Genomic DNA, 15,748 nt, shown 5'->3' with positions numbered 1-15,748 from the left:
ATCTGGGTACAGCACTCAGAGATCAAAACAAGCCATTATTGATACCCGCCATGTTGAGGAGTCAACAGAAGTCAGAAATAGCATTATAAATATTCACTTACCTTTGATCTTCATCGGAATGCACTCCCAGGAATCCCAGTTCCGCAATAAATGTTTGTTTTGTTCAATAAAGTCCATCATTTATGTCCAAATACCTCCTTTTTGTTCGCGTGGTTAGTTCACAAATCCAAATTCACAAGGCGCGAGCACTAGGTCCAGATAAAAAGTCAAGACAGTTCCATTACAGTTCGTAGAAACATGTCAAACAATGTATAGAATCAATCTTTAGGATGTTTTTATCATAAATCTTCAATAATATTCCAATTCCGTTGTCTTTAGAAATTAACGGGAACGCAGCTTGCTCTCACGGCCGCGCACGTGATTTAGCTCATGGCATTCTGCCAGACCCCTTAGTCAAACAGCTCTTATTCGCTCCCCCTTCACAGTAGAAGCCTGAAACAAGGTTCTAAAGACTGTTGACATCTAGTGGAAGCCGTAGGAAGTGCAATCGGACCAAATTTACACTATCTTGGATAGGCAAAGACTTAAACCTACAAACCTCAGATTTCCCACTTCCTGGTTGGATTTTTTCTCAGGTTTTTGCCTGCCATATGATTTCTGTTATACCCACAGACATCATTCAAACAGTTTTAGAAACTTCAGTGTTTTCTATCCAAATAATAATTTGCATATCTTAGCTTCTGGGACTGAGTAGCAGGCAGTTTACTCTGGGCACCTTATTCATCCAAGCTACTCAATACTGCCCCCCAGCCATAAGAAGTTAAAGTCGCAGCTGAACATTCGTCTCACTTAATGATTGTACTTGATTGAGCAAAGACCACCTATATTAATGAACTTTGTCATTTTGTATCATTTAACACTAAAATATTTTAATTATTCTCCCAGATTTATTTGTGTAATTCTACATTTCTAATTAGCAACACATCTACTCCTTGTTAAAAAATGTCAGTGTAGAGTCCTGAACTATAATAATAAATAAGCCATATCACTCAGCATTTTGTGGCAGGGCAGGCACTTTGTTGATTCTTGATGTTCAGTTGTAGAACTTGTGTTTTTATCTAAATTATTTATTTTAACATAAATTGGTTAAAAGACGCTGGAATTGAGAAATATGCCCCAGACCTCTTACTAGCAATACCTTGTTTTAGAGACATTTTAAAAGCATGCTTATCCAACTTTTTGTGTGTGTAATTAGGGCAAAAATGTATATATTTTGACTGGTATATACTTGCCACAGTGGCTGGTGGACCCAAAAATGTATTTCCCACCATGCTCATACCAGATTACCAGTCAAATATAAATTAGAGATAGAAAAATAATTGCATTATTAATATACACTGAGTGTACTAAACATTAGAAACACATTCCTAATATTTTAGGAAGGCCCTCAGAGTGCCCTTTGGCCCTCAGAACAGCATCAATTCACATGGACTCTACAAGGTGTCGAAAGCGTTCGACAGGGATGCTGGCCCACAGTTGTGCCAAGTTGACTGGATGTCCTGTGGGCGGTGGATCATTCTTGATACAAATGGGGAAACTGAGCATGGAAAAACCCAGCAGTGTTGCAGTTCTTGACACATCGCCACAGTGTTCCCTCCAATATGTGTTTGGAAGGCTTTTTTAGAGCATTTTTTTGTTTGTTTTAAATGTTTAGAAAAACCCAATATTACACAAAAAAAAGTTGCAAGCTAGCTAGCTAGCTGTCTAGTACATCTAGTCTCTGTGTATTTGTTGCCATGGTAACAGGATTGTGTGGGCCTGGCGTTTTGGACAATGATGTATATGAAACCTGGATTGCTATTTACAATGTATTGGCAGTTGAGGCTTTCAAGCCATACTGGCACTCCCCAGTAGGAGCAGTCCTCCTTAGGAATGAATGGAATTCTACAGTATTTCCAATAAATGTTTAGATGACAAAGTAACATGGATTTAAGTATTATTTTTTAATTGCGGGCCGTTGAAATACGACACTAATGGTATTTGGCTCCAGGTAGACAATTGTTTGTTTGTTTGTTTGTTTGTTTGTAAGTAAGTAAGTAAGTCATACCCCTTGCCTTATTCCACATTTTGTTTTTACAGCCTGAATTCAAAATGTATTAAATAAATAAAAAATTCACACAACTACCACATATTGACAAAGTTAAAACATTTTTTTTTTTTCAATTGTAGCAAATTTAAATGAAAATGAAATACAGAGATGTCTAATCTACATACTGTAAGTCAATACACGTTAGTATATTGTGAGTCTTTCGCGGTAAGTCTAAGAGATTTGCACACCTGGATTGTACAATATTTGCACATTATTCTTTTTTAAATGATTAAATCTCTGTCAAATTGGTTGTTGCTTATTTCTTGACAGCCATTTTCAAGTCTTGCCATAGATCTTTACGGTGGTTTAAGTCAAAACTGTAACCAGTCCAATCAGGAACAAAAGCATCTCCAGTGTATATTTGGCCTTGTGTTTTAGGTTATTGTCCTGCTGAAAGGTGAATTTATATCCCAGTATCTGTTGGAAAACAGACTGAACAAGGTTTTGACTGTGCTCAGCTCTATTCCATTTATTTTTATCTTTAAAAAAAACTCTGTATTCCTTGCTGATGACAAGTATACGAAAAGTGGTACTCAGTGATGTTGTGTTTGCCCCCAACATAACGCTTTGTATTCAGGACAATAAGTTAATTTCTTTGCCACATGTTTTGCAGTTTTACTTTAGTGCCTTATAGCAAACACCATGCATGTTTTGGAATATTTTTATTCTGTACAGGTTTCCTTTTCACGCTGTAATTTACAGTAGGTTATCATTGTGGAGTAACTACAATGTTGTTGATCCGTCCTCAGTTTTCTCCTATCAAAGCCATTAAACTCTTGTTTGTTTTAAATTGTTTTAAAGTGACCATTGGCCTCAGTGAAATCCCTGAGCGATTTCCTTCCTTCCTTCCTGTATCTTTGTGGCGACTGGGTGTATTGACACACCATCTAAAGAGTAATTATTAACTTTACCATGCTCAAATGGATATTCAATGTCTACTTTTCAAATGTTTTACCCATCCACCAATAGTTGCCTTTGCAAGGCATTTAGAAAAACATATTTTCACTGACATTACGGGGTATTGCAAGCGACACAATCTCAATTGAATCTATCTTTAATTCAGGCTGTAACAACAAAATGTGGAAAAGGTCCATACTTTCTGAATGCACTGTATCTCTGGTATTTCTCTCTGTTTCCTCCTCTGATAGGTAGACTCAGTGATATGAGCTCATCATAAACAGTGAGGTGACTTTCTTCTTACAGAAATTAACATTAAAATATTTTCTGGTTGAAAGAGTTCAACAAAACTTGCACAAGCCAAATGTGCTAACTCCTCACACTTTGCAGAAGTCTTGTGACTTCTTGTTAAGAACAGATATAATTAGCTTGCGTGTGGGTATGGGTATGTGTTCACTTCAGGGTATTGTGCTGTTTCCTCACTCTGTTCTGGATGTTTCTAGGTGATTGAGGAGGAGTTCAGCCACATGATGTTGCACAGAGAGAGCTGCTGTAGGCCCACAGGCTAGAGTGGGGGCCACTCCAGCACAGACCCCAGATACACACACATTAGGGACATAACGCCAAAAGATCTGTGTTCAAACCTCCCCTTATCAGAACCATTAGCTTTTATCTGCTTAGTTTCAGCCACACATTACCCAACATCTAGTTTCCTTCTTGCATTCAGTAGGCTTGGCTTCACAGTAGCTGTGGGGAAATGTTGACAGTAGCACCACCTGGTGGTCAGTATCATAGCTTGCTCTCCATTATCTGAAGATCCTCATCAGATTCCATTCACTCTAGCTTTTTGGCATCAAAACCAGTTACACCGAACTGAAATGTGAGCCCATTTCAAAGATTCCTGGGCATGAAATGTAAATTACGTCAGCCATATCTCTCAATCTCAGAGTACAATCATCAGGTGAATATCATTAGACTGTTGTCATTCTCTATGGAAGCATGCCAGTGCTGACATCTCTACTAAGTCTTCTCTACTTTTGGTGGCCTTAACTTCATGTTGTTTTGCAATTATAATATTGACAAAGTTCCAGTGAAACTTTCTGCTTTTCATCAGCAGGTTTTCTTATCATAGTCCTTCATTTATAAACACAATTTTTCTCCACACAAATATTATATATGGAATAAATGGGATATATTGTATAAAAATACTTCTTTGTTTTTAGAATATTGGTTCCGAAATAATATCCTGTCGGTGAGCCAACTGGTAAATGCAGAGGGTCTTTTACTCAGTTATAAGGAATTCCTATCGCTTTACAAGGTCCCTGTAACACCTAAAGATTTTGCAATTGTTTTAGATGCCATTCCCTCAGGTGTTGCTATGTTATTTAGGAACGTGTCAAGACCTGACCCTCAAAGCCTACCTTCTATTGACCCTGTTGACTCATCAGTAGGAAAGATTTGTTTATCTTTTGGTCCATTCAACAACAGAGCGATACGAACCTTGTTTCAGCAGGATGTTGTATCTATATACCTTATGTCATGCCTTATTGGAATGTATTTATTGATAATATCTGTTGGAAAAAAGTTTGGATATTGCCACACATACCTACCTACTTGTTAACAAAAATTAAGGAAGTTTATTTTAAAATTATTCATAAATATTATCCTGCCAACCACTATATGAAGAAGTTTAAGGAAAACATCAACTCAAATTGCTCCTTTTGTAATGACCACCCAGAAACAGTGTTGCATCTTTTTTGGCATTGTTCCCTCACGCGCTTTATGTATTGATTTGTTGTTATAAAAAAAAGAAGAAAAAAAGAAAACCGTGCAGTTTATTCGGCTACAAATCAGCGGCGTAGCTACGGGGAGCCTGAGTCGTGGTCTACCCAGTTTGATCTCAAGCCTACCCCAAAAAAGTTATTATTTTTCAATATACAGTTTTATTTGTATTTATTTTATTACATTTTTAAACGAAATGCATGTGATATTCATTTTCTATGGGCAATTTTAATATAATGTAACAAAGAAAGTCCGCGACAATTAAGTTGTCTTCCGACTTTTGGTTACATTAAAAAGAAAAATCATAAAGGTGGTTTACCTGAACAACGTTTGTAGCGCATAAGCTAGAAAGCTCTACCGCGCTAGTTTACTGGAATTGACTCACCAGCTAAGGCAATTTAGTCGTGCTAGCAATGGCAAACCAAATGTCGATCGCTAGGTTTTTCAAATAAAGACATATGGAGGAATAATAGTGTGTGCCAGAAAATAATTTGGATCAATCTACCGATAGCTTCCAGAATGAGACATTAACAGGTGGTGCCAGGATAGAAACAACCGCTAATGCCACATTGAGCCAGGCATGCTTGCCTACCCCACCGTCTCCTCTCGTTCTTGATGCTGCGGGCGGGGGTGAACCTGCAGTAGGTCCACCGACAGATTTGTCTGCCGTGGATGAACCAGCCTGTCAACCAAAGCTAGTAAAGTTCCCTTCAAGTATGATAAATGGTTAATCACGTTGCTTCTCTTCAAGGTGGTATGACCAGTACGTGTGGATTGAGTATAGTAAAGCAAAATATGCAATTTATTGTACATTTTGTGGGCACTTTCCTTGGGAAAATGTCGATTTCAGATTTGTACGAGATGGATTTAAAAACTGGATACTCACAAGAAATGCTTGCTGCAAACACGAGAATAGCAAATTACATGCTAGTGCCCTTACAAAATGTGAATCATACAAGGCGACCCATGGGCCTAGAAGTCGTGGGACTGAGTTAAACCAAATACATGATGATGCAAACATGGATTTTATAGAAAGAAACCGTGTACATGTTAAAGTGGTCATAGATATATTTCTAATGGGTGCAAAGCAGGATATTCCACTCAGAGGGCATAGAGCAACTGAAGAGGTAAAATACAAAGGTCACTTTTTAGAAATCTCTAATTTCACCTCAAAGTATGACTCAGAAATACAAAACAGGCTTAATGAGCTACCTCACAATGCCACTCTTATGAGCCCCGAAGTTCAGAACGAGTTGCTGGAGTGTGCTGCATCATTGTTACTGTGCAGGATAAAAGATTAAGTTCATTATACGCCTTCCACCTATTTTGCCATACTAGCAGATGAATATAAAGAACAATCTAAACGAGAACTTATTACTGTGTGCATCCGATACATTCATGCTGGACTGATTAAAGAAAGAGCTGTTGGATTTATGGAAACCGCTGATTTGTCTGCATAGGGAATTTCTCGGAAAATACTTGAAGTGTTGCAACCGCTGGAGTTGGATCCCACTCTGTGTGTGGGTTTTTGTTTCGATGGCGCTTCAGTCATGTCAGGGAACAGAGGGGTACATGTCCTACTAAAGCAAACATTTAAGCAAGCGGTATATGTGCATTGCAACTCCCACTGTTTGAATTTGGTTCTGTGTGCCACGGCAAAAGTGTTGGGAGATGTCAGTACTTTTTTTGACACAGTAAACCAGCTACACACTTATGAGTTGGTCCCACAGACATGCTTGATTCATAGAAGTACAGAAAGAGTTGCATCCTAATAGACCATGTATCGAGCTAGAAAGATCCACAGATGTACGTTGGAGTTCAAAATCAGGGTCAGTGAATAAAGTGCTGTTACTGCTAGATGTCATTTTAGAAGTTCTTGCAGATTTTTCAGAGGCTTGTGAACAAACCAAATTAGAAGCCGACGCCCTCTTACAACAAATCCAGAACAATACGTTTTTATTCCTGTTAGTCACGTTTAGTAAATTGTTTGACACTAGTGATTTTGCTACAAAGGGATTACAAAGCTCTACATTATCTGTGAGGAACTGTATTGGTTTAATTGAAATCCTCAAAAGCTGCTTTTTACATTGAGATAACTCAGCGGGAGACATTGATAAAGATCTCAAGCTAACTGAAGAGATGATGATTAAGCATGATATTAGTAAATGGGATGTGAGCACATCACGGCAGCGAAAACTACCTGTAAAATTGGCAGACAGTGTAGTCACAACTTCATTAGGGAAAACATCCAGCATCAAGAGTGACAGTGACCTGCGGCAATTTTGGAACAATATTCAAGACAGACAGATTACTGCGTTAAACTCAAGATTTCAAAAAGACACACATGGGATCATGCAAGCGGCAGCCTCCCTTTCCAAAGAATCCCAAACCTGCAGCCTTAAAGAGCAGCCAAAGACCACATGCGATCATTATGCAATATCAATTGAGGTATGCTGAATTCACTGTTTTTATTCAGCAGTTAAGTTGCAAAATGAACATGGGAAAGAGTGATTTTTCCTCCATAATGAGTGTACTTGACAGCTGCCCTGATGATATTTTCCCTAATATAAACTCTCTGTTAATGATCATTGTCACACTTCCAATGACATCATGCAGTGTGGAGAGACTTTTCTCAACAACAACTAGGATTTAAAAATCATCTTCGCACATCAATGACAAGCGCCCGGCTGAACCACTTCAGTTTGCTCTCTTTTGAGTGTGAACTGACAGAAACATTGGATTATGATGAAATCATCACCATATTCAACTCAAAGCCTCGCCGTCTGCGCCTTGTCATGTAGGTCACGCCTTATGATACGTCTACTAAAGGTAAGGTACCTTTTTATAGTACTACTGCCCGCCGTGGTATAAATGGTAACATCAAATATAGGCTTTTTTGCCCATCGAGATTGAAGTGCACCTGAAGGTGAGTTTTATGTTGTTAGCAACTGGTCTAAAGTTACTGTCTTATTTTAATATGCTGTGATTATTATTATTATTATTAGGTCATTATTTGTATATGTACCGAGGTTGCTCCAAGTACTATGCACTAGTATAAAACTATTGTATTACAAAATAATATACGGTGTACATCGCAAAATAAATGTAATAAACAAGTAGAAAACACCACTTATTTTAAATAAATATTGAGGGTCTGATTCTAGTGGCATGACAAATACAAATATTCTCGCTCTTATCCATAATGTTATGTAGACTAGCCTACACGCACTGTATCTGTGAGCTGTTGGCTAGAGCGCAAGTGCTAAAACCAGAGTCGACACATTTGCTATTTAACGCAGCAGTTTCTGTGACAAAACTATCCGTAGAGTAAAACATGCGGTGGAACCACATTGAAATTTAGATTTTTATTCGATACATGAAAACTGAAGCAAAAAAGGTACCGTTTTTGTGCACTATGCCATCACGCACTGATTTGTATCTGAAAGAAGTCAGTTTGGTGGAAACATCACTGGTGGATTTTCATTATGGTCATTATGCAGATTTTAGAATATTGGATGGAAACCTAGCTATAGTCAATATACACTGAGTGTACAAAGCATTGAGGAAACCTGCTCTTTCCATGACAGACTTGACCAGGTGAAAGCTATGATCCCTTATTGATGTCACTTGTTAAATCCACTTTTTAATTAGTGTAGATGAAGGGGAGGATAAGCTTTGAGACAATTGAGACATGGATTGTGCATGTTTGTCATTCAGAGGGTGAATGGGTAAGACAAAATATTTGATTACCTTTCAATGGGGTATGTATGGCGCACCAGTTTGTGTCAAGAACTGCTAAACTGCTGTTTTTTTCACACTTAACAGTTTCCTGTGTGGATCAAGAATGGTCCACCACCCAAAAAACATCCAGCCAACTTGACACAACTGTGGGAAGCATTGGAGTCAACATGGGCCAGTCTCCCTGTGGAACACTTTTGACACCTTGTAGTGTTCATGCCCAAGAGGGGGAGTGGGACCAGATATGCAACTCAATATTAGGAAGGTGTTCCTAGTTTGGTATACTCACTGTATAGACTGTGTTATGTTAACAACAGTGAGAATGGTATTAGAAATGTGTAGTGGTGTTATGCAAATGATTTACTATTAAGTATTAAATGAGTTACTTAAGTATTAAAAGTAAATGTAGTTACTAATATATACTTAAGTATCAAAAGTAAAAGTATGAATAATTAATAAATTCATTCTATGAAGCCAACCAGACAGCACACTTTTTACATTTTTTTTTTTTTTTTTACAGATAGCCAGGGTCACACTACAATATTCAAACATCGTTTACAAATAAAGCATTTGTGTTTTAGTGAGTCCGCCAGGCCAGAGGCGGTCAGGATGACCGGATGTTCTCTTGATAAGTGTATGAATTTGTCCATTTTCTGTCCTGCTAAGCATTTTAAATGTATGGAGTAAAAAGCACATCATTTTCTTTAGGAATCTAGTGAAGTAAATGTTGTCAAAAATATAAATAGTAAAGTACAGATACCCCCCCAAAAAACTAAAGTAGTACTTTAAAGTATTTTTACTTAAATACTTTACACCACTGATGCAGACATCACGTAGATGTGATAAAGAATGGTAGGGCATAGGGAATGGGAGAGAAACATTCATGTCAATATGTTGTCGTCTTTACCTCAGCGTCAGCTCTCTGTCATCTAATTTTAATATTGCTGTCTGATGTGCTGCAACTGCCGCAGATACTACACATATATGAACCTGAATGCTTCACAAATAAACAATAAATCAGTCACTTTTCTACACCTTCTCCTTCCGTTCAGTTTTACCTGCTGCCCATCCTGCCTCCTAACGTGGGGTGTGTAGAACGCCTTGCCCCTTGGTCCTGCTCAGGCTGTCGGTACCACTCAGCGTCTGCTGTTGAGGGCCGCAGGCCCTGTGGGTCAAAAGAGAAAGGTGCAGGGGTCAGATTCACAGATTTTTATTTACCATACATCTACAGCATATCCAGTTTTTCTAGTATTTAACAGAAGCCAGCAAACCACTGTTTCAGTGTAATACAGCCTGAGACTCTCCAGCTGTTTCTCTGCCATTAGCTTGTACTGGTTGGCCTCCTGTCACCTCTGGAGGGATTCATTACGAGCAGCAGCCACCCTGAAGGCCAAACATACACACACTAACAAATGCCTGCAAACCCTGTATCTCGTAGGGACTAGACTTGAAGAACACTTCATTGTTCTATGGTTATGCTTGACTGAACACTCACAATTGAGTGAGAAAGGTTCTTTGCGGTTCTCTCTGTCATCAGAGTGCTCCACAGGTCTCTCCTGAACCACTGGAGGATGATGGGAAGAAAGAGGATGAGGATAAGTAGGAAGAGGGGGCAGTTATTAGGTCTGAGTAGTCAAGTATGTCTAATACTAGTCTGACATTGTTAGAAATATGTCTGTTCCTCATGAAGCCAGACTGTTTCATCAATGATTGCATCCAGGACTTCTTTAATTGTTTTTGCAAGTAGTAAGGCTAATATCTTATAGTCATTATTAAGAAGACAAATTGGACGCCAGTTATCGATGAGCAGCACTTATTTTTTAGGCTTAGTTATCAGTGTTATTAACCCCTGACTCATTGTAGGAGGGAGAACATTGTTTTTAATACTCTCTAAAAATACTTCAAATAGGAAGGGAGCTACTTGTTCAGAAAATAATTTGTAAAATTCTGATGTAATTCCATCAACACCTGGTGATTTATTGTTCTTTAGATGTTTGACAGACTCTATAATCTCTTCAATTTTGATGGGTTCATCACACTGTTTAGATTCTATATCACTAATAGAGTGAACATTATTTATCTGTGGATTCCTGACAGTACGTAGAGCTATACAATTTTCTGTAAAAATTGGTACAGTATTTAGCGATTCATTTTTGGTAATCTATAATAACACCATCAATGTTTAACTTATGGATAGTGTAGTTTTTAGAGTGAAATTTCTCAAGTCTAAAGAAATAGGATGAATTCTGTTCTCCCTCCTCAATCAATTTTTCCTAGATCTAATAAAGGCTCCTTCTGCTTTTAATCTATATATATTATCGAGTTTATTTTGTAACTCAATTAGTTCCATCCTCTCCTCCCCTGAGAGGCCGGCTGGGGACCTCTGAGAAAGGGAAGTTATCTTAATGATCACCTTTTCCTCCTCAGCTCTTCTGGTCTTAGCAAGATTGCTACCATATTTTCTAAGGTATTTGGACACCTCAAATTTAAAGAGCTCCCAGTTCTTGCAATAAGATTTTTCTTCACAAGCCCTTTCCCAAAGTGTGAGAGCAGATCTTTAACCTCAAATGTAACTATATCATTATTTAATAATGAGCTATTTTAGTTTCAGTAGGATGCGCTACCCAGGTTAGTATCAGGGGTAAATATTTTGATATCAATGTAAATGGCCCTATGGTCTGTAAGGGGAGTAGTACAAATATTTGTAGTAACACACTCACTAAATTTAGATAACCAATGAAGTATATGTTTCTCTATAGATTCAAGCAACTCATCATTCTCATGTTTGGTGTTGTACCCATAGACGTTTACAGTAATGAGCGTAATGTCATTGTAACTGATCAAGTGACCAAAGGGTCACATTCTGAGTGTAAAATATTACCACCAAAGGTATTTTTCATTGTAGTGACACCAGCGGAGCATTCAGATCCATGGGAGTGCCAAATATCGTTGCCCCACTGTGACCTCCAGAAGTTGGCATCAGCTGAAATTGAGTGAGACTTGAAAAAAGCAAAAATCTGTTCGAAATTGTTTAGCTAATAAAAATAAGGCCTTGTGCTTCACATGTTTCGTAACCCCCTAGCATTAAGAGAAACTATAGACAAAGACAAAACAACAAATATTATATAAAAGTATAAAATGTAGTAAGATGAGTCAAAGACGTAGGAGCAGTGAACGTAAACGATAAGGAACTGATATCTGCACCATTTAAGTCAATTTAAAGTGAAAATAGCTTATTCCATAACCTTTGAGCTAGACGTTATCCGGCTTTGAAATTCAACTCAACTGAAAATTATGTTCAAGACCAAACCAAGGGTTCTTGTAGTAAGAGAGACTAAAAACCCTCTTTAGTGTAATCAGGAACTATTCTGAGAAATAAAATACAAAATAACAATTTAAATAAATAAACGGGTACCTACTATTTTAAGTGCATATGAAAACAGATCATAAAATAATTGAATAAAACATGTTTTACATATAAACGTTTCTAAGACCTTTTTTGGAAATAAGTATTAATAACTAAATAGAACAATAACCGTGTAAAGTCAGAGCAGACCTGTATGCCCTTTAAAACAGTATCTTAGTTACTGTATACATACAAAATAAATACAGCTTTCAATCGTCTTCGTAAGTTTGTAAACAAAATAGGTATTCTGGTCATACAAGAACAAACTAATAAATTGAAGTACCTGAGTATTCCTGAAAAATAGTCACCTGATGCTTGTTAGGTAAACAACATAAGGAAAATGAGAATACCATGGCTGAAACCATCAACCTGTTCCTTTTAGGGAGGAATATGGATTTCTGAACCGTTGATGAAGCCTCGTCCTCCGACGAAGTAAGCCTCATTTCGTGCTATCTTGATCGTTGGCCACAACTATGTCCTCCGGTGCTGAGATGCTCGGCGAAACGCATACCATGGCTCTGAAGGAAGGCGTTCTTCCTAGCAGCTTTCCAGACAGCATCCCTGTAGAATCTGGCAGTGAAGAGGATGATGATACCCCTAGATCTTGAATTGTTTTGCTGTTGCTTCTTGCCGAGGCGATGCATAACGTCGATGGTATCACCAACTTTGTTCTTCTCTGCAGGCATAACTTCTTGGCAGATGCGGATAGCCTCTCCTTGCACATCTTCATTCTCCACCATAGTCTCAGGTTCCATCTTCTTGTGTATTGTTACAGATCAGTGAGACGTCTATGGTAGACATTGTTATTCTTTTCCACACTTTTTTCAACTTTTGACACTCGTTTTCACATCCTTGATTTCACCACAAGCAAACTCGTCTTTTTCAAGCCTTCGATAACCATGGTGTTCGCGCCTACCATTTTCTCAATGGCGTCACACCCGGAGTTGATGAGTAAGGAGAGGGTAGCCACGATGTCGGAGTTCATGTTGGGTTTTTTGGAGGGTGGAGGTTTTCTCTGAGTAACCGGTAAATTGCACGGAGTAACCGGGGAACTCGTCATCTTCAACAGCATTCGAAAGCATGATATTATCCATAGGGCAAGCGTAGTTATGACAGTTGTCTATAAGCACGTTTCTCTCTTGTTGATTGGCAATAGAACAGCTAACTTCTTCCTTTCTTTTTTTGTCACGACTTTGCCTGGACATGCCGAAATAAATTATCCAATTATTATTCCAGTCACAGGAAAGGTCTTATATTTTGAACAAATAAAAATAGTAAAAAAGCATCAGTTCAAGCCGCCATCTTGGCACCTGTCCTCAATTGCATGGTTTTCCGAGTCGTAGTGGGAGGACAACATACATCATATCATTGTGATTCCAAGTTTACTTCGATATGGTATTTATATCAATATTTGCGCATACATGCTTTTCCACCACCATTTCTCGCATAATTAATTTGAAGAGATAAAAAGATCCCACCATGCCAAACGAACAAATTATCTGTCATTATTTATACAATTCTACCCGAAACTGTTTCCATTACAGCTGTAGTGATTTGTTTTATACAGTATGACTTTGCACGCACGGAAACGTGGTTATTGATATTAACAGAACAGACACATAGAGCCACCAGACAGAGACACCCCAACCTGCCCAGGTAAGACCAGGGGCTTAATGCCTTACTTTCACATAGAAATGTATTGTGTAGAAAAGACGTCATGCACAATAAATGACCATTTCAGCTCTATATATTAGATTTCTATCTGCAACATTTAGGATATTGAAGGAACCTTGAAACAGATCATTCAGATGAACAGTCGGGAGAGGAAAGAACTACAGAGCACAAAGACAAGAAAGGAAAGGGAAGATACGTCTGTTGAATGCATTCAACTGAAATGTGTCTTCCGCATTTAACCCAACCCCTCTGAATCAGAGAGGTTGGGGGGGCTGCCTACATCCACGTCATCGGCGCCCAGGGAACAGTGGGGAACAGCCTTACTCAGGGGCAGAACGACAGGTCAAGTTAAATAATGAAGGGATTCAAGAGGATGAAGAGAAATACGAGAAAATGGACAGTAAAATAATAGTTTGTGATTAAAAAAAAGCTGATTAAGAGGTAAAAGATTCCATTTTTTATTTAACTAGGCAAGTCAGTTAATAACAAATTCTTATTTTCAATGACGGCCTAGGAACAGTAGGTTAACTGCCTGTTCAGGGGCAGAACAACAGATTTGTACCTTGTCAGCTCGGGGGTTTGAACTTGCAACCTTCCGGTTACTAGTCCAACGCTCTAACCACTAGGCTATCCTGCCGCCCCATTGTGCCTTACATTGAATAATGATAGGGCTCTCAAGCATTTGACCGTGTGCATGCATGGGTCTCTAGGAGCTTGACCCACTGAACATGACTATGAGCTTCCAGGCAGGGGAGAAGCTGAGGCACAGGGATTGGTCCGGGCATGTTTGGCACAGGTTGAAGGCACGTCCAGGTCAGAAGTGAGGAAGAGGTGGGGCCAGGCAGCACCACAGACCCTACTGGATGCCCTGGCTGAGATGGACTTCATCTCAGCCATTGTCATCAGTGTGTACCACCATGGCTGTGAGTGAGGGTACACCTGCACACACATTGTTGCAGTTCCAGTTTTGGCTGTAATTTAGTGTAAGTGTTCTAAACGGTCAGTGCAGTACTCTCCTCTTACACCTAGGCACTGCAGAGGGAGAAGGGGAGGCTATAGGGGTGAGGAGACAGCCTGCTCCATGCCCTCTGCCAGGCTGCACTAACTACCACCCTGGATTCTCTACCCCACTACAGGGACAGATTCACAAAGACATCATTCTGTGCAGTCTTTATTACATATGAAAGACCTTCAACTATATGAGCCATGAAAGGTTAGGACAGTGAATCAATTCTCTTGCTTCCCTGCTTTCTTTTCTCCCTCTTAGAACCCTTGACTGAGAATGGGGGAGCAGAGGAGCAGAAGAAAGAGAGGGAGGATGAGGATGGTAAATCAGATGTGGAAGTGGACAAGGAACGCCTGGAGCCCAGGTTGGATGACGACGACACGCTAGTGTGACGCTCGGCTGATACCCACACTGATACAAGGTCAGGAAAATAACCTCACACTCAACGTCAACAAAACAAAAGAGATGATCGTGGACTTCAGGAAACAGCAGAGGGAGCACCCCCCTATCCACATTGACGGGACAGTAGTGGAGAGGGTAGAAAGTTTTAAGTTCCTCGGCGTACACATCACGGACAGACTGAATTGGTCCACCCACACAGACAGCGTGGTGAAGAAGGCGCAGCAGCGCCTCTTCAACCTCAGAAGGCTGAAGAAATTCGGCTTCACCGCCTGGTACGGCAACTGCTCCGCCCAAAACCGTAAGGTTCTTCAGAGGGTAGTGAGGTCTGCACAACGCATCACCGGGGGCAAACTACCTGCCCTCCAGGACACCTACACCACCCGATGTCAAAGGTAGACCATAAAGATCATAAAGGACAACAATCACCCAAGCCACTGCCTGTTCCCCCGCTACCATCCAGAAGGCGAGGTCAGTACAGGTGCATCAAAGCAGGGACCGAGCGACTGAAAAACAGCTTCTATCTCAAGGCCATCAGACTGTTAAACAGCCACCACTAACATTGAGTGGCTGCTGCCATACATGTAAAAAATGTATCACTACCCACTTTAAGCAATGCCACTTAATATAATGTTTACATACCCTACATTACTCATCTCAAATGTATATACTGTACTCTATACCACCTACTGCATCT

Source organism: Oncorhynchus mykiss, chromosome 3, assembly GCF_013265735.2.
Source record: "Oncorhynchus mykiss isolate Arlee chromosome 3, USDA_OmykA_1.1, whole genome shotgun sequence".
NCBI lineage: Eukaryota > Metazoa > Chordata > Actinopteri > Salmoniformes > Salmonidae > Oncorhynchus > Oncorhynchus mykiss.
The sequence above is the reverse complement of the archived record's forward strand: the minus strand, read 5'-3'. Positions refer to the sequence as shown.